At 33.8% G+C, this 20794-nt stretch overlaps 1 pseudogene; it reads left to right on the top strand.

Annotated features, from left to right (window-relative positions):
- The first annotated feature begins 17455 nt into the window (after positions 1 to 17455).
- On the top strand, positions 17456 to 19782 carry LOC113288470 (annotated as a pseudogene).
- The last annotated feature ends 1012 nt before the right edge of the window (positions 19783 to 20794 follow it).

Below are 20794 nucleotides of genomic sequence, written 5' to 3'. Positions count from 1 at the left end.
AAAACATTCAAACCTAAAAACTAAGCCCTAGTAACCACTTTTGTTTTCATTCAATCAAAGCTCAGTGAAAAGCTCAAGTTTCCTGAAAGGATTGAATTCAGAGAAGCTTAGAGAAAAAGAATCGGTTCAGAACTTACCAGAAATTACTGCCCTAAAACAGAAATCAAGGGGGACTTGTGATTGAAATCGGATTTTCTACCCTTCTCGCTTCTCAGAGAGAGACAGGGATTTGAATGTGTTGGGGTTTAGGGGTTTAGACTTGTAAACCATGCTAATTATGGGTTTTATGGAGAACCCAAGCCCATATAAAAATTCACTAGTACAGTTAAAAATAGGAAGTGAGTCGGTAAAAAGAAACCTAAAACTAGGAATTACTAGGTAGTCCAGGAAACCCAGTACCGGTTACTCTCTAATCCACCCCTAGAATAAAATTATCCGCTGGTCCAAAAACATGTTTTTGGACCAGAATATTTATTCCCTAGTCCAAAATGTGCGGGTCACACAAGACAAGTTTTTCAAAAGTACCAAAAATACCCTTTCTGCAACTCCACGAACAAATCATATTCAGTTTCTTTCTCTTTTTTTTCATCTCAGATTTGTTTCTCTTTGGTTTTCTCTGCTCCTGCGTTTTGGTTCATCACAGTATCTGGTAGCGTCTTTCAATTAGGCTCATCACAGCTATTATCTCGTAAATCATCTGTGCTTCGAAATCAGATTCGAACAAGGTATTTATCTCGTAAATCATCTTCCTCTGCTGTTGTTCTTGGAATGTTGATGAATAATTAGGTTTATTCTGATCCGATTTCTATCAGAATAGTTGTCTATGATGTACATTGTTATCTTTCTTTTATGATTTCAGTTTTGTGATGATTTACATTGTTCAATTCAGATTCCGTTCGATTTAAATTGTGATTTTTGTGTGTTTCAATTAGGTATCTTAAAATCGAATTAGGTTAATCTCAGATACGAACAAGGTATGTTACTATAATTACCTTTTCTCTGTTGTTGTTCTGTTTTAGTTTCTTTGTAATCTGATATAGGTTTGTTTTACTGTATTTTTTGATATAGGTTTGTTTTGTTAGATAGATCGTGTAGTAATTTTGTATTCTCTTTTTGATATAGCTGCAGTTCTTCTATCTATAGAAGATGAAACTCAAAACATATTGATATGTTGTAAAATATATTCTACATGTTACATACCAATACGTACTGCATATAGCCTGCAAATATATCTTACTAAAATACAGTAGATGTCAATACATATCAATATGTATAACGTATAGGAATTCAGAGACTTAGTTATTCTACATGTTACATACCAATACGTACTACATATAGCCTGCGCTCTTAGTATGTATCGTGCAATACAGTAGATGCCAATACATATCAATATGTATAACTTATATCCATTCAGAGACTTAGTTAATTTTTTGATCATTTACAGGGTTAACATGTCTGACGTTTCTCCCAAACCAGACTTCTCCATCTATTCTCATGTATACCATAAGCAATATCATTTTGCATATGAGGTTACATCGTTTTCAACTTTAGAGGATTTGAAATTTTGCATCTGTAATATGTGGAGCTGGTTGACTCACCGACAGTATGAACTTTGCATGCAATCTTATCCGACAGTATGAACTTTCTGAAGAATGATTTTGTGTCAGGTATGTATTTCAGTCAGATACATATTAATGTCTTAATTAAGTAAGTTTGATACAATACAATGTACTTTTAAGCAAGTAGTGTTCTGATTTCTCTTTTTCTTTTATCACAGGCTTTAACGTGCAGCAGAATGTTATATCGATGATGTTTCCAGATTCCTTTTCCACAATTCTTTCCTCTAGCCCTTGTTCTATTCTACCGTTTTTCTTTTTGATTTTTTCAGTACCAACTGAATTTGGTTAATAAGCATTTCATTTACAGTACATACATTACAAGTGTACTGAAAATACTGTTTTTGTTGTTTTTTAGAACATCTTTTGGTTTTTGAAACATTATAAGTCTATCAAAATGTAGTTATTATAGTTATTTTCGAATAATGAAATATGTTGTTAAGTCTATCAAAATGTCAGTATCTATCACCAGTAGTGAAGTATTTACATACTGAAGTATTTTCTGGTTATGCATCAGTTTTTTTTAGATGCATAATACATTATGCATTATTTTTGTTTTAGCTGCATAATGTCTTATGCATTACTTTTTTTCACTTTTCTGGTTATGCGTCAGTTTTTTTTAGATGCATAAGACATTATGCATTATTTTGTTTTACCTGCATAATGTCTTATGCATTACTTTTCTCACTTTTCTGGTTATGCATCAGTTTTTTTTTAGATGCATAAGACATTATGCATTAATTTTTTTTTTGCTGCATAATGTCTTATGCATTACTTTTCTCACTTTTTCTGGTTATGCATCAGTTTTTTTAGATGCATAAGACATTATGCATTATTTTGTTTTAGCTGCATATTGTCTTATGCATTACTTTTTTCACTTTTCAGATTTATGGATTTTTATGCACGTGCATAATGTCTTCTGCATCATTTTGTTTAGTGCATAAGACATTATGCATTATTTTGTTTTAGCTGCATAATGTCTTATGCATTACTTTTTTTTTCACTTTTCTGGTTATGCATCAGTTTTTTTTATATGCATAATACATTATGCATTATTTTTGTTTTAGCTGCATAATGTCTTATGCATTACTTTTTTTCACTTTTCTGGTTATGCATCAGTTTTTTTTAGATGCATAAGACATTATGCATTATTTTGTTTTAGCTACATAATGTCTTATGCATTACTTTTCTCACTTTTCTGGTTATGCATCAGTTTTTTTTTAGATGCATAAGACATTATGCATTATTTTGTTTTAGCTGCATAAGACATTATGCATTATTTTGTTTTATTTTGTTCCCCTTTGCTGGTGGTGAAGGAGTAGCAGCCTTTGTCACTTTTTTTCCTTTTGCTTTAGTTGCTGCTGCTGTTTTTCTTTTTCTTTTTGCTTCAGGAGCATCATCTGCTTTCTTTCCCTTGGTTTTTGCTGTTTTTGTAAACCAAAAGTTTTGTACACATTACATATCAGTATGGTACAACATATAACTTGTAAAAATGAAGTACAAATTGCAGACAACATATTGATATGTAGTACACATATAAATTGACATACTAAATTTTAGTATGTATTAGTTAAACAACAATACATTTCAATATGTAACAGTACATATTTTAGGTTTTGGGAATATTGCATGTCAATATGAAGTACATATTAGGCTTTGTTTTTGATTTGATTTACTTTTTTCATGAGGAACCTTACTCATATAACTTGTCAAAATGAAGTACAAATTGCAGACCACATATCAAAAAGTTTTGTACACATTACATATCAGTATGGTACAACATATAACTTGTCAAAATGAAGTACAAATTGCAGACAACATATTGATATGTAGTACACATATAAATTGACATACTAAATTTTAGTATGTATTAGTTAAACAACACTACATTTCAATATGTAACAGTACATATTTTAGGTTTTGGGAATATTGCATGTCAATATGAAGTACATATTTGGCTTTGTTTTTGATTTGATTTACCTTTTTCCTGATGAACCTTACTCATACTTCTTGTTGTTGGAGATTTAGCAGTAGGGGAGGTTCCTGTTGGTGAATCATCGGTAGACTTCCTTCTTCTTTTCACTGGTGTACGAGATTTAGCAGTAGGGGAGGTTTCTGTTGCTGAATCATCGACATATTTGCTTCTTCTTTTCAATAGTGTAGGAGATTTAGCAGTAGGGGAGGTTCCTGTTGGTGAATCATCGGTAGACTTCCTTCTTCTTTTCACTGGTGTACGAGATTTAGCAGTAGGGGAGGTTTATGTTGCTGAATCATCGACAGATTTGCTTCTTCTTTTCAATAGTGAAGGAGATTTAGAAGAAAGGGACGCTTCTGTTGGTGAATCATCGTCAGATTTCTTTCTTCTTTTCACTGGTGATGGAGATACTTCAGTAATTTCTTCTGTAATCATCCTCTTAATTTTTCTACTTGTACCCATTTCTTCTTCAATTGAATTTAATGAAAATTAGGTCAGATACTGAAAGAAGAAGCAGTTTCTGTTTGTGATAATGGTGATTTTTCGATCTTTTTCTGATAATGGTGATTAATTGAGTTAGGTTGCAGAAGAGAGACGGGAGCAGTTTTCTGAATGTGAAGAAAGACGAAGCAGTTTGCGTTTTTCAATTGAGAGTTAGGTTGTAGAAGAGATAGAGAATGCAACTGGAAAAAAAATGAAAAGAAAACGGACGGAAACTGTACACATCACGTGGTCCAGGGCATATAGGTAAAATAACATGTTTTTAAACTTTATTGGACTAGCCATTAATTGTTATATCCCGCTGGACCATCCAGTAATCCGGGTCGGGTTTTCTGGACTAAATAGTAAAGATCCTAAAACCTATATTTATATGGGGAAGGATCAGATGACATGGTTAAAGTGACATTAGCATGACATGGCAGTACCATCTTTTATAAAAAAATCCAAACACGATGAATTTGAAGCTAAGATTTTGGTGACATGTTCCTCCTACAAAATTTTACATTCCTACAAAAAAATAAGAGTATTCCGAAATGCGAAACTTCACGATCCACGAATTTTAATTTCAAGCGTTAATTTTCAACAGTTTATATTTAAAATAGTAGATGGTGGTCTTATACATCTCGGAATGCTCTCATTTTGTGTTGGAGTGTAGAGACCTGTAAGAAGAACATGTCACCAAAATATTAGCTTCAAAATCATTACCCGTTGGGTTTAGTAGAAAAAAATGGCGCTAAGATGTCAAGATTATGTCACTCTAACCATGTCAACGGATCCTTCCCCTATTTATATGTCGTTCTTGAAATTACTTTGATTATTTACAAAGAGATTATGGCTAATGGGAAGAAGAATGGTTTTGTTAATCTCCTTGTTCCTTTGGCAGTTGCTTCAGCAGGTTTATCGTTTGCATTACCGTTGAATTCTCTTGAAGACAAACATCAACAATTGGTTCAGCGCATAACTGAGAAGCATAACGATGACGAGCAGAGAATGTCATGCCTGGATAACCGACTCGAAAAATTGGACGAGGATGTAGATATTCTGAATTATCATGTCTGATAGTTCTAATTTCGTAATATCTGTTAAATTATCTTGGGCTAGCCACTAGTATAGTGGATTATGCCACCAGTATGCCTGGTTCATCCCTTGGCAGTTGATGTACATGGGCTTTCTCTATGGTATGGTTCTCTTTTTGTTAAGAAAAAAAAATCAAATTAAATAAAAAAAATCTTGGGCTAGTTCGGTTAGTTAAGGGCTGGATCAGTGGCTATCGTTCTTGTGTTTGAAGAGGTTTGAGGCCTCTCTCTCTATGATTTCTTCTTATGTTTGTGTTAATTGGATGTTTGGAATTTAATTAAGGTATTTCTTTTTATATCTAGAGTTTTATATCACAAATCGTGAAGAGTTAAATTGAGTCATAACTCAGGCTTAGTCTTATGGTCTTCCAATCTAGCATCTAGATTGGAAGTCCATGTCAGCTAGAATACCCATCTAAATCTTATGGTCATTCCAATCTAGCATCTAGATACGTTGAACCATTTCGCGGAAAGCAGAATTTGGTCACGCTGAATGGAACAATGCAACCATCTCAACCGCTGGATAAAAAAAAAACAATCTCGTTGAATTATTCCGCGAAAAGTAGAATTTTGGTTGCGCTGAATGAAACAGCGCAACTATCTGGCTACTAGTTAGCATTCGAGATATATCTGGAGAGAGACGTAGAAAGAAGAATATGTAACGTTTTTTGTCTAATCTAGAAGGAAAACTAGCACCATATGATTTAGCCTCAGTTGGAGTTAGTCCTCTAGATCCAATTGATTTGTTTTATATCTATGGTGATTGGTGCACATCCTTTCATATTTTTGTCTAAATCTAACAATGAGCAATGACTATGGTAGCACAATTTTGTCCATTTCTAATAATTAGCTAAGTAATGGCAGGTGGGAGTTATAGATTTGTGGTGCTGGTAAACCACGGCTTAGCGCGTAAAAATTTAAAATAATTAAATCAATTGAAAGTATGAAAGAATAATTTTTCAATTTTATGTTATTTGTGAATGAATTCGAACGACTAATTTGGTAAAGAAAGAAATAGGAAGAATCGACCGAACAAGTAAATACAAATAAGATTAATTTTTTAACTTCATGTTTTTGTGAATATACATAGTCAAACGACTAAAACCAATTCATGTTTTTGTGAATGAACCAATTGAACAAGCAAATACAAGCTTTAATTTTCATATTCTTCGTCAGATTCATCATCGTAACTAAAATCTCGTACACTAATGTTATTCATATGAAAAACAAAAACCTTCGCGTGCATTTCATAAACAACTTTTGAGCAAGTTCAATTGCTCCATCTTCAACAACAAATTGTTTTCCTCCACGTGTTAGCAACAAATATATATAAGTGTTACTAAAATACCGAGTCTTCTTAATCCGACTGTAAGAACTCAGTTTTTTTTTTACTGATGATCAATTGTGTTTTTAATGAATTTTTAGATCTCAAGCTCAATTAGAAAATCCAAGACTTGTAGTTCTTGTAATCAAACTAAATTTTAAGGATTTATGTGTCATAGTAGCATACTAACTTAATTTGATGTGATTTAATGAACTTCTGTTTATTATGTTATGGATATATGTTGGTGCTTTTAGAAGTAGTAAGGCAATATTTTTAAATTGCAAAAATTATAAGTCTTAAACTTTTTACATGGAGCAAATGAGATTTCAAATGACTTCCAGTGAGTTTCCAAATCTACTGTTAGTCCATTGAGATTTTTGGAGAGTCTCCTTATGTCTATTGTTATTGGTTAGAGACTTTTTTTAGATTATTTAAACTTTCTAAAACTCCATTTTATTGGATTAAGATTTCATAAGAGTCACTCCAATACCCCTTTTATTCGAATGAGAATTTAAAGCCATTAATTTCTTGTTTTCAGATATTCGGGAAGACTTTTTTAGGAATATGGCATGGTAAAAATCTCTCCCAAGAGGTGATATTTTGGGAGACTTGGAAATTTGGGGAATATATGCAATTTGAGAAAGCACAACAATTGGTTTTTTGAGAGTATGCCCAATAAATTTTTTTTGTTTGAGCTGATGACCACGGAACGAGTCATTTACATAATAATCCATCCTCTCTTGTCTCGAAATATTGGGCATTTCCTCTACCTTCTTCTATAATGCACACATATTTTACTAGGTATCCATGGTACTTTTATTAACGTTATAAAGTGAATAATTAAAGAAAAAATCAGTATATTTTTGAATTTTCAGTTAGATATTATACATTTTCTTGTTTCCATAAATCTCATTTGACTATCCCCTATCAATTTGTATGATTTTCAAAGATTAAAAATTGAAAATTCCTAACTATGCATCCAACATTTTTGAATATGTTTTCAGAAAATATTCATAATCCGCATAATTTGACTCTGGGAGACCAGCCTTCCCCATTATCCCTGTCAACTTTACAAAAACCTTATCAAGATAAATATGGCAACTTCCATAATATTGACTCTGGTAAAAATCATAATCCTTTAATCAACTTCTATCAATACCATTACATGTGCGGCTATTTTCATAATGTTTTGTCAAGGTATGTATCTTTGTAGCTATCATCATTGTTTAAACCTTTATTAATCTTCTAACCTTGGTAGATACATCCTTTATAAATCAGTAACTATATACATTGTCATTCTTCTGCTCATTCTTCTCTAGTCTCAATATTGTTGTTGTTGCTTGCTTGTCTTCATAAAACTCGATGAATATATTAGCAGATCTTACTTCATGTTAAAGGGTTACAATGTTTAATCTGGCAGATGTTTGTTTTGAATTCTCTCATATATTAGTTTGTTCATCTGTTGCATTTATTGTGTTGATGAAACCAAACATGCTAACAGTATATGCTTAACTGATCTATGAGGAATTTATGATATGATTAATTACTAGTCTTCACAACTTTGCACTTCTCCATTTTGTATCTTGTGCGCGAGATATGTCAAGAAGAAGAACTAATGAACTAGGTACGTTTCATATACTTTCTTTGTGTCGTTGTGCCTATGTTGGACAAAGGCAAATAAAGAGATTAACATCATATTGGTTAGGATATCAACCTTTTATAGATAACTGTCCTCTCATGTTCAGGATTGTTAGAAATAAAAGTGATTAATTAAGGATTGTATCAGGATTGGGAATAATGTGGAGAGTAGGTATTTTGAGTTTAGAAGAAATCTAAATGAGGCATAAATAGTGGAGTTTCAAAGTTGATTATTGTTAGTGGGTGCAGAGCCTCCAATCCTGGATTTTGAAGAAGACGCAACAAGGATGTGGAGCTTGACTGCCGATGGTTGTTTTAGTATAAAATCATTATTTTCTCATCAAGTTATTGGTCATTCATCTCTTTCTTCCGTATCACTTTTGGTAAGAATAACTCGATCCACCAAGGGTAGATTCTTTTATGTATACGGGCCTGGATGTACATGGAAGGTTAAATACGATAGGTAGGATTTTAAGAAAAGAATTGTGATTGCATAGTTCATGCATACCTTATGGATTCATGCATCTTCGATTTAGATACGTTTATGTTTTAAAAGAAATAGTTTTTCTAGACGTCTTGGGGTAATTTTTTATGTTAGTGCATCCTTTAATTACTGGTGCTTAATCTAGGTTTTGACGTTTGTTTGTGTACTGAAATTTGATTTTTTGATTTTTTTTTTTTATTTGAGGTTACTGGTGTCCTGCTTTACCAAGACGTCCACACATGAAGATTACTTCACAAGTACGCCTTTCTATCTATTCCCATAAATATGATTCATTGATGTTTTATATTATCAGTTAATGAATGATAAGATAAAAGTTGCCCAAATCTCTCTGTTTTTTCGGTTTCCCTCGATTTTTGGGTCTGAACAACTTTCAAACACCGGGAATATAATGTTATTCCATCAATAAGTTTCTTTGGTTGTAAATTCGAACATTTTAACTTTATAAAGCTACACTGGAGTAGTAGTAGTAGAGTATAGTAACATAATCACATAGTACCAAGTCAAAGTAGTTGTAAATCCACCAGTATTGGTACCAAATCAGATTCGTGTCTATCAAAATTCAGAAGCATGCAGATCAGGAATTACGTTGCAATTGTATATTTTGGCAGCATTTGTTTAATTAAATTCGAGTAAACACTAAATTACTATAAACTGCATTCTTGATTGCAAACATTGGTATCTTTGGTCATGCAACCCATTTATATAAGGTTGTTCCATTTCAAGATTTGATAATGTACATGGCAAGGTTATTGTTTTATATGTTGTGCAGGTACACCATTATGAAGTATGGGCTAAGTTCATCATCATCGGAGTTTATTGTTTTGATGTTTATGTAACCTAATCCTAGAACTAAGTTACTTTTCTTATAAGATTTACATTGGTCAGAACTTAAGATTTTAATCCTTTTTGTGTAATTTGAACCCAATGAATCAATGAATGTTAAATTGAATGATTATTTTTGTGTAAGTTTAATTTGATTCTCATTTTTATTTAATTTGAATTTGGTTCTCATTTGATCTTGATTTGATTCTCATTTGTATTCTAATTTGAGTTTTCATTTGAGTTTGATTTGATTCGCATTTGAATTTTAATTTGAGTTTTCATTTGAGATTTAGTCAGATTCAGTCAAGCCAGATAGAAAATCTGAATCTATTTTCTTTTATATTAAGATTTATATCTATGAATGATTGGGGTCAGTCATAACATATTTACCGTTAAAATCGGTCCTTGATATAAGATTATCAGCGACTCGCATAGCCACGTCATAGATGAAAAAGACGCTCAAACAACGACCCTTTCCCTGACCAACCAATAAAGTCATTGAACTCGTATCTATGACCTGTCCTGATGGTCCGAACACTTGTGTTTTCCACTGGTGGTACCATTACTCGACCATTATGGGTTCAAAAGGATCATGATACCAAAAAAAAAAAGATTATAAAGAACATAAGGGTTAATATATCTTATGATAGTGTTGATATTTAAACTTAGAATAAAGATGACATCATGAGGATTCTAAAGAACATCTTTCACCTTAGGTTAACGCGAGAACTCTTCTTCACAAGAATTGTTTTCTTATATTTTTTTTGAGGATTAATACAATTTAAATTCGTGCATTGGACTTCTATGATTGTGTATATTGTTTCTACTAATGTCTTCTAAAAAACCTTGTTCTCTTATGATCTTCCGTCTAGTATCCTTGCATAAAAATACTAGTTCCTTGTGTTAAGATCGTTTAATTTTTTTTTTATAAAAGGTCGGCGTGTTGTTTCCTTTGGAATGACATCAAATGGAGGAGAGTTCAACTTGAACTTGTGCTTAATCGATATATCTTTGTGGGGTGTTGGGTGTGGGGCTGTGGAATTGTAGGAGATGATTGTACCTTTAATCTCCTTAATAAAAATAGGGCTATTTAACCGTTGGTACCCAGCAAATGACCAACACCTAGGTTTGGTGCCCAACATTTCAATTATTAAGGCTTGGTACCTAGACCTGTCATTGACCGTCAGGTCAAGCCATAGACCAAACAAAGTTGTAATTTGTATAACAGAAGTAATGTTATTATACTATTGACCTTATAAATTATAAAAATCCCTAGAGTTATCCTAACGACATTTAAAGACACTACAATGTCGATGACTAGGTGATTCCTAGTGGTGATGAATCATGATTCAAATTGAGACAACTAAAATACAATGAACGACACTAAACTTTGATATCCAATTTGGTTGGTCCTTCACTTCACCCTATGTACATAGTTTCCTCCATATTTTGGGTTAATGTTGCCACCGGAAAATCAGTTCCAAAACTGATGTTGCTGCCGTTCAAATATGTGAGGATCACTATGATTAATGAGTTTTTAGGGGTATGAGCAAGAAAGTTGGGTTTGATATAAACTCGAATTCTAAACGGGATTTGGACAGATTTGGGTGAGGTTTTGCTGAGAAAACAATGAAAACTCGTGGCGTTTACCGTTAGTTTTAGTAAATGAATGAATGAGATTTAGAAATGTTTTAGAGTTTGTATAGGAGTATGATGGACGGGTTTTATTTGAATTCGAAATTTCAGGAATATTAAGCTATAAAAAGAGCCAATTATACCAGCTGAGAATACAATTTCCATTAGCAATTCTCGCCTACAACCTGTTCGTCAAAAATTCCCACTGAACTTTCTTTTCAACCAATTCTTTCTCGGCATAAACATTTGTTCACCCAGTCCATTCATAACCTGATTGATGTAATTCAAGTCCTAGACATTCAAAGTTCATGTTATAACCTATTTCTAATCATCAAATTTCATTCAAGGTTCATTGACTTGTTGATAATTTTGAACACATGGATCTTTCTAGACAATACTTGGACCAGTTAAAATTGTAAAACACTTGGGCGGTGATCACTTCAATATCTTTGATGCTGACTTATATTTTTTTACCGTGTATAACCAAGTTAAGGTTATGCGAGAACTCCTCTTCACAAGAATTGTTTTCTTATATTTTTTTTTGAGGATTAATACAATTTCAATTCGTGCATTGGACTTCTATGATTGTGTATACTGTTTCTGCTAATGTCTTCTAAAAAACCTTGTTCTCTTATGATCTTCCGTATAGTATTCTTTCATAAAAATACTAGTTCCTTGTGTTAGGATCATTTAAATATTTTTTATTTTTTTTATAAAAGGTCGGCGTGTTGTTTCCTTTGGAATGACATCAAATGGAGGAGAGTCAACTTGAACTTGTGCTTAATCGATATATCTTTGTGGGGTGTGGGGCTGTGGAATTGTAGGAGATGACTGTACCTTTATATCTCCTTAATAAAAATAGGGCTATTAAACCGTTGGTACCCAGCAAATGACCAACACCTAGGATTGGTACCCAACATTTCAATAATTAAGGCTTGGTACCTAGACCTGTCATTGACCGTCAGGTCAAGCCATAGACCAAACAAAGTTGTAATTTGTATAACAGAAGTAATGTTATTATGATATTGACCTTATAATTATAACAATCTCTAGAGTTATCCTAACGACATTTAAAGACACTACAGTGTCGATGACTAGGTGATGATGAATCATGATTCAAATTGAAACGACTAAAATACAATGAACGACACTAAACTTTGATATCCAATTTGGTTGGTTCTTCACTTCACCCTATGTACATAGTTGCCTCCATATTTTGGGTTAATGTTGCCACCGGAAAATCAGTTCCAAAACTGATGTTGATGTCGTTCAAATATGTGAGAATCACTATGATTAATGAGTTTTTAGGGGTATGAGCAGGAAAGTTGGGTTTGATGTAAACTCGTATTCTAAACGGGATTTGGACAGATTTGGGTGAGGTTTTGCTGAGAAAACAATGAAAACTCGTGGCATTTACCGTCAGTTTTAGTAAATGAGTGAATGAGATTTAGAAATGTTTTAGAGTTTGTATAGGAGTATGATGGACGTGTTTTAATTGAATTCAAAATTGCAGGAATATTAAGCTATAAAAAGAGCCAATTATACCAGCTGAGAATACAATTTCCATTAGCAATTCTCGCCTACAACCTGTTCGTCAAAAATTCCCACTGAACTTTCTTTTCAACCAATTCTTTCTCGGCATAAACAGCTGCTCACCCAGTCCATTCATAACCTGATTGATGTAATTCGAGTCCTAGACATTCAAAGTTCATGTTATAACCTATTTCTAATCATCAAATTTCATCCAAGGTTCATTGACTTGTTGATAATTTTGAACACATGGATCTGCCTAGACAATACTTGGACTAGTTAAAATTGTGTAACACTTGGGCAGTGATCACTTCAATATCTTTGATGCTGGCTTATATTTTTTTTACCGTGTATTACCAAGTTAAGGTTATGTGTGGGAGCTGAAAACACAAAAAAGTAGGTGAGTCTGAATAAGAATCTAAGCAATAATCATTGAAAGCTAAAGGGAATTTTTCATGGGATTGGTACAACAGAATGCTGCCAACTATTTATGTTCGTCTTATATGAAAATAAAAAAATGAAGAAAAAATTGTAATGGCAGAGAAGGAGGAAGAAGATGGTGGTGGTGGAAGGGGAGTATGGCTACATTTTTGGATAAATTAATTTTAGCCATTCGATTAATATTTTTTTAATTGTTAGATGGAACTAAAAAATGTTTGCGCATGTTTTCTAGACGCACTTGCTAACAGTGATTTAACACTGTTATGTAATTACTCCATCCGTTTCACAAAGACTCTCCGCTTTGAATTTTTCAAAATATTAAGGAGAATATACTATTTTACTTGACTATCCTTAGTTACTTACCTATTTTATTTTAATAAAAATGCTAGCAATAAAGACTATCCAAAATTGTTGTCAGAATTATAAATACGAAATACAAAAGGAAAATTTAAAAGATATCGAATTTATGAAGTATAAACTTTATAAGGAATTTAATTTTTAGAGTTCAATGTATATTTTCTTAAAAGGAATGAAGGATATATTTGTTTCCTCAATTATACTAATTTCTTTAATATTTTAGATTGGATCACGTTAAAAATGGATTTATGATTATAAAGAATTCAAGGGTATATTAGAGAGTTCATTGAAAAAGTATGACTATAAACAGAAGTTGGACCCAATTTTTAAACTGACGAAAAAGGAATAGCGGACGGTCTTTCAGAAACAGAGGGAGTAATATTTATTAATAATTTTGATTATAAAGGTAACGTGATGTTTGGTCCATGGCTTGGCCTGACGGTCAATGACGGGTCTAGGTACCAAACCTTAATTATTGAAATGTTGGGTACCAAACCTAGGTGTTGGTCATTTGATGGGTACTAACGGTTAAATAACCCATAAAAATACTAAGTTTACTTGGTGAAATAGTCTAAATAAAAAGATGATATATTATCTCTAGTCTCGATAACTCTTTGTGTAATTCATTGCGATCCCTTATTTTTCGCCTTTGCGATTTTGTTGAAAAAAGGGGAGAACTGTACTCTAACATATGGCTTCTCACAGCATTATGTAAGGGGGAGTGGATTATAAGCTATAGGTTTTACCTATTATGCAAAAAAGGTATATAACTAGGGCTGCACATGGGCGGGTATGGGCGGGTATAAGCTAAAACCAACCTCGCACCCACAGACTGCGGGTTTTTTTTTCATAACCAACCCCGCACCCACAAACAGCGGGCGGGTTTTGTTACCCGCCCGCTACGGGTTGGGCGGGTATGGGTTTAAACGGGTTTAAACCCGCTTTATATTCAAGTATTTAGAGTAACTTCTATTCTCCTTGATTAAGTGAGAAAAAAAAACCAAAACCCCCAAAATATTCATATCTAGGAAGTTCACAGATGAAGATTAAGTGTTGAATTTGTTGATTTTTCGATTGTTGTCGATTTCTGGTGAAGATTCGAAGTTGTTGTTGTCGATTTCTGGTGAAGATTTCTGGTAATTGTCGTTCGTAGGTGAAGAAGAAGAACTGAGGAGGAAGAAGAGGAGAGGCCGAACAGAGAGAAGAGTGTAGAAAGTGAATGAGGGTTATCAGTTATCCTATCTACTAGTATTAGGGTTTCATAATGGACGACTAGGATTAGTTTTATCTAATTGTATATAATCTGCGGGTTTTTTGGGCGGGTATGGGCGGGTATTAGCTTAAACCAACCTCGCACCCAAAGACAGCGGTTTTTTTTTTCATAACCAACCCCGCACCCACAACGGGCGGGTATGGATTAAAAACCCACGAATTTAGCGGGTACGGGTAGGTTTGGGTATCGTGGGCGGGTCTTGTACAACCCTATATATAACAACTAAAGGGGAACATATCAGAGTAGTATTGCGTCAAACTTTTGGTATAATTGGACTTTGAGGAAGGTAATAATACCCAATACACATATCCTGAATTCGTGAACTGGTAAGGTTACACATATCCTGAATTCGTGAACCCTGAACCCTGAAACTAGCACCCTGAATTCACGAACTGGTCCATAGGTATGTGTACCCATACAATACCTGTCTAGTACGAATTAAGCAAATGCTCGTAAGATATTTTCGTGAATATGTTTGGCATTGCTGCGCACTTATAAATACTTCTAAGACGACTTTGATCATAAATCACTTTGTGTTCGTGTATCATTGTTTAAGTCTCAAGTGTTAATGAACACGATTATGTTTATAAGCTCATAAGCCCTATTTCTCAAAAGTTATCATTGTATACGGTTCCAGAATCCTGGATCATAGTGCATATTATTCTATGTAATTTCGAGACAAACTTCTCACATGTTTACATAAAAAAACTGTAATCATTGCGATAAATGCTTACTGCGTGAACATTCAGTACTTGCAGGGAGTAATGATTAGAACATTTTGATGCAAGATATTGAAATAAATGCCTAGCATTGCTAACTTTTTAGTTTGTATATTACATTTTCGTTTGTTTCTGATACTGATCACTTGATCCATACAGATGAAAATTGCGAATGGGTTAGTTCATCTGAACACGTCCAAGATATTAATAGTGGGCCTCCCTGAATTTGATTCTCGTGCTGAAGACAGAGAACTGCGGAAAGCAAATCTAGTGAAGGATGCAAGGCAGAAGCTACTGAATAGGTGGGAGTTACACTACAAGTGGCCATACCCATTAGTATGTCAACCATCTTGTTCAATATACCCAAATGATGACAAACTTCTATCATGCATTCAGTTGAGATCTATTTTAGTAAGGAAAGAAGGGCATTCATTTCATCCATTGTGATTCTTTTTTAGAAATTTCCACTTGTTCAGAGAAATCAGTTAGAGATTTATGTGTGTTCGATAATAAAACAGGAGTTGGAGAAGGTAGCCTTGGCTGAAACTACCGGTTTGGATCGGAAACAGATCAATAATTAATTGGTTTATAAACCAGAGGAAACGGAATTGGAGACCGTACGAAGATATGCAATTTGAACTGATGGAGGGTCGGTTGCATCCACCAAATTAACCTTGCACTTTACTTGGATGGACACTTCATCAAGTGACTGTAGTTACTGCCTCGGTCCCTTCATGTTTATTTACCTTTCTTGATTAGCTGATCTCCTGCGAGTGAAGCATTGAACTCATTGAAACCGAGTGAATTTTTTTATAAAATAAAAATAAAAATAGAGTTGATGAGGTTTTGGGTTGCACAAAAATGACCCGTAAAACTGTAAAATCCTCAAAGTAACAAATTTCGTATTTACAGTTTAATTTCATATTTAAGTATAAGGTTAACCATTGATTTGTTTATTGGTTAGTTGTGTTTTCCTAATTCCACTCGCTAGTTTGAATTTGATTAATCTGTATCTGGCTCAAAAAAAATTAAATATAGTAAAATTACAAAAAGTTGTTTGAATTCGGTCGGATATTGTGCAAAATGAGTTAGGTTCAAATCCTAATTAGCAATTCGGGGTACGGGTAGTAGTTCGGAACGACATACGTACTGGAATTATACGGATTCAGATAGGTCGGATTCGGTCAAAATTTCGTTCAACAGTTCGTTGTTCGGGCAGTAATTCGGAACGACATACGTACGTGCGTATTCGTTTTATAAATGTGAGTTCGGCACTTAAAATTCGGCTTACATATATGACAAATTGATAAGTATTATGACCTTATTACGAGACTAATTTTATTTGTATATGATTTATAAGATGGATAAAAACATTTTAGCGTGATTATTTAACAAGAAGTAAAGAATTTAATCGCATAAATGTATTATAAAACGAGGTTATAGACTTTTAACAAAAATCAACACATAAAGCACTGGTTAAACAACTACCGATAGAAAATTTAACTGAATAATTGTGTTTAAATATAAAATATATACAAAATCAAACAAAAATCAATCAACAGAACTCTGGTCAGAGAGTTACCTATGGGAGTTCTAGTTCGAAAATATCATTCGATTCGGTCAGTTTAGATACATTCGTGAGGTCCATATAATCAGGGAACTAGGTTCGGAGTTCAAGTAGTTCGGAAGTATCATTCGGATTCGGTCAGGATACGTTCGCGAATCATTCGGAGGATTACTAACTAGGGTTCAAATTAGTACTTGATCTAGATAATTTTGAGTCAGATGCATGAGCTGAATCAGACCTCAAGTCAGACATCAAAAGAAGAAGGGAAAAAAATGAAAAAATTAATAACTGTCTGACATCGGATTCGGGTCGAGTCAGACACCGAGTCAGAATCAGATCGGAGTCGGATCCCAACTTGTTGGACTAAAAAGGTGAAATATGGTTCCGGTTCTACATTATGTGGAACTTAAATAGTCCTGTTAGAAAACAGACCCCATTTTGGTTTTGGTTCTATTTTTGGATTTGATTCGCTTTGTTAAAATCAAAGACAAGCACAGTAAACAACAAGAAGATGGAAGGAAGAGGAGAAGAAGAAGAGAATGTAAGTGCACCACTACTTAACATCCAAGTGAAGTTCAGTGGAAGATCAAAACCATTATACCAATATCACTTTCTACAGAATCAACCATTAAAGACCTTAAATCTCTTCTTCAACCTCCCACTAATGTCCTTCCTAGAGGTCAAAAACTCATCTACAAAGGTATCTCTTCATTCCCTCCCACACTTTCTGTAAGTTTAATAAAAAAATTCTAATCTAATCAACAAATTCATTCATGGGTTTCAAACAGGGAAGGTTTTGGAGGACACCATGAAATTGAAATCAACAGATATTATAAATGGATCTAAGCTTATGCTCATGGCTTCTCAGGGTTTACATCAAGGGGTAAGTAAATATGAAAAAGATTTTATTTTTATCAGTTTAATTGAATTTCAGAGAGACCCAGGTTTAATTTTTGCATTTTTTGTTATAGGATGGACCAATTACAAAACAAGCAGTATCCAGTGGTTCTGGTTTGAGAAAACCTTCCAATGATGGTGGTAATGCTCAAGGATTGATGGGTAGTAAGGTTGAGGTAGCAATTGATAAGAGTAGGTCAAAACATTGGAAGATTACATGAGTTGTAGCTTTATCAGGTTATCAATTGAAGGTTATACCTGAAGAAGTATGGGGTTGTGGATCTTCGATAAGAGTGTTGGATATAAGTAGAATATTCATGAAGTGCCTGCTAATATTGGTTCTTTAAGCTCTATACAGGTATACTCTTTATCATATACTATTGTCATTGTTTGGGTTTTGATTTGAAGAGATTGTAATGTTGTGTTTGTATTGTGTAGAAACTGCTACTTAACGAAAATGGCATACGGGATGAATGTATTAGCTGGGAAGGTGTTGTGTCATTGTAGTCTTTAACAGTACTAAATTTAAACCACAATGGGTAGGTTTTTTTTCGCAATCCTGAGAAACCATCCTATGTCTCTATGTAGTTCTCATTGGTCTAAGTTTTATCTTTTAGTGTCTGAAAATAGAGCATGTTTTGTTCGTGTTTTGAATTACGTGGCGTAATGTATCTTGTGCAGCTTAACTTCATTACCTTCTGGATTGGGTACTTTGGTCTCTCTTACGCAACTTCATGTTGCAAACAACAAGCTGACTAGTTTGCCAGTTGAAAATGGACTTCTAACTCGTCTGGAAATTTTGAAAGTACACAACAACAGGTAATACTCAAGTTTATAACATTTTCACTTTGTGAGTTTTACCGTCGTTAAAGTAATTGCTATCTCTAAGCTATTCATGTTATTGCTGAATTCTTTTTTCTTTTGTTTGATGGCAGGATAAGCTCAATTCCATCACACATAGGGAATTGTGTTCCCTTGTCGAGGTGGTATTCTGGCCTTATTTCACTATCCAAAACTTCATACTTGGATTTATGATATGAAATTTTTTCTTGGATTAATATGTTTGACGTGGTTCCAAGCTGGTGCAGGTTGATCTTGCATCCAATCATTTGGTAGACTTGCCTGACACAATTGGGAATTTACGGAATATTAAGGTACTCCCTTCTTTTTTTTTCTACCATTGTGAATTATCTGAAATTCGTATCACAATTCACTTTGTAGGATCTTACTAAAGTTGGTGTTAGATAGACAAAGAGAGACAGAGCCATGGCGAAATTCTGTGATGAATTTTTTTAAATTTTTGACGGGGCCTAGAAGCTAAAATAGTCTCATGTTTGTGTAGGCTCTGCATCTTAGTAACAATGGCCTCAAATCCCTTCCTTCAACGCTTTTCAAACTGTGCACCCAGCTCTCAACTCTTGATCTTCATAACACGGAAATCACAATCGATATTCTCCGTCAGGTATCGACTTCTGTTTCTTATTTTACTTTTAACTAAAACTTGTGCAAGAGATCAGTCTTATGTATCCAAGTATTATGTTACAAGCAGTTTGAAGGATGGGAAGCTTTTGATGAGCGTCGTAGATTAAAGCATCAGAAGCAACTGGACTTCAGAGTAGGAAGCTCTGGTGCATTTGACGAAGGTGCTGATAAAAATTGAAAATGGTACCCTCTCAAGTCGCATATTGCAGATTATCGTTATACGTATTACCTTCTATATACTATCTGACCTTCAAGCGCACTAAGAGGATAAAGTATATTGTCTGGTAATATTCTGATGAACAATCAAAAATAACTCATGTGTTGAATGCTTTTTCATACTAGTAGTTTTTTATTTTTATGTTTATTTCTGTATTTACAGTATACTTCTGTTTTCATAGTTGAAAGTTTTGATTTTGATTCTACAGATTTATTTGCTTGAGTCGAACCAGTTTTATTAAAGTCATTTGAAAATTGATGAAGTGAAGTAGGTAGAGGTTATATACCTACCCTATAGGCTATAGGAAGAGATCACGTAACTAGAAACTTCTTTAGCACCTTCTATTAGAGTGAAAGCTTCTTTCTGTTCCTTCAATATTGACTTACTTTACGTAGGTTCCTTGATATTAGTATTTACTTTCACTGAAACAGATAAGGTGAAGTTGGGTGTCAATTCCCACGAGACTAAATCAGTACCCGAAGTAGCTTCTTGCTGGATGTCACTTTTGTGAAACATCAATCTGATGTCAATTTTTTTCTTTCAATGCTTATTCCTCTAATGGTTTTGCACTAACAACAAAAGACATATACTGTGAAAATGAGTTTCAGGGTTAAGTTCACTGTACAGTTAGTGTTAGTGTTAGTGTTAGAAATAGTGTAACTAGATATTCTTTACCAAACCCTAATGTGGGAAAAGTAGTATGATGTAAGATACCTGAGTATATAAAAGGAGGCTTCTCCTATGAGTGAAAATACTCTTTCAATCACCCTCTCTCTCTATTTCTACATGGTATCAAAGCATAAGAGAGAGAGAAGAGAAAATCTAACCTAGATCTACTGTAGCTTCCATCTGTGATTCAGATTTGAAGTTAGATCCTGAAGTTGTTCAAAAGAAGCTGCAAACTGCTGTTCCTGAAGAACCTGTGGCTGTTTGTAAGTTGTTTCTTCTTTGAAGTCTGTTTTTGATCGTTGAGTTAAGTCAGAGCTATGGCTAGTGCTTCTGAAAATAGTATTTCTTCTACCCCAAGTATTTCTTCTACTTCTAGGAATTCAACACCTCTAGATCTTACTCATAAGATGACATCTTATAAGTTGGATGACTCCAACTACCTTGTTTGGTCTCATTTGGTGAAGCTTTACATCACTGGAAAGATTGGGTATTTGACTGGAAGCAAGGCATGTCCAGAAATCTCAGACCCTACATATGAGACTTGGGTAGA

Source organism: Papaver somniferum, chromosome 6 (assembly GCF_003573695.1).
Source record: "Papaver somniferum cultivar HN1 chromosome 6, ASM357369v1, whole genome shotgun sequence".
Taxonomy (NCBI): domain Eukaryota; kingdom Viridiplantae; phylum Streptophyta; class Magnoliopsida; order Ranunculales; family Papaveraceae; genus Papaver; species Papaver somniferum.
This window is presented reverse-complemented; position numbering and strand designations above follow the sequence as displayed.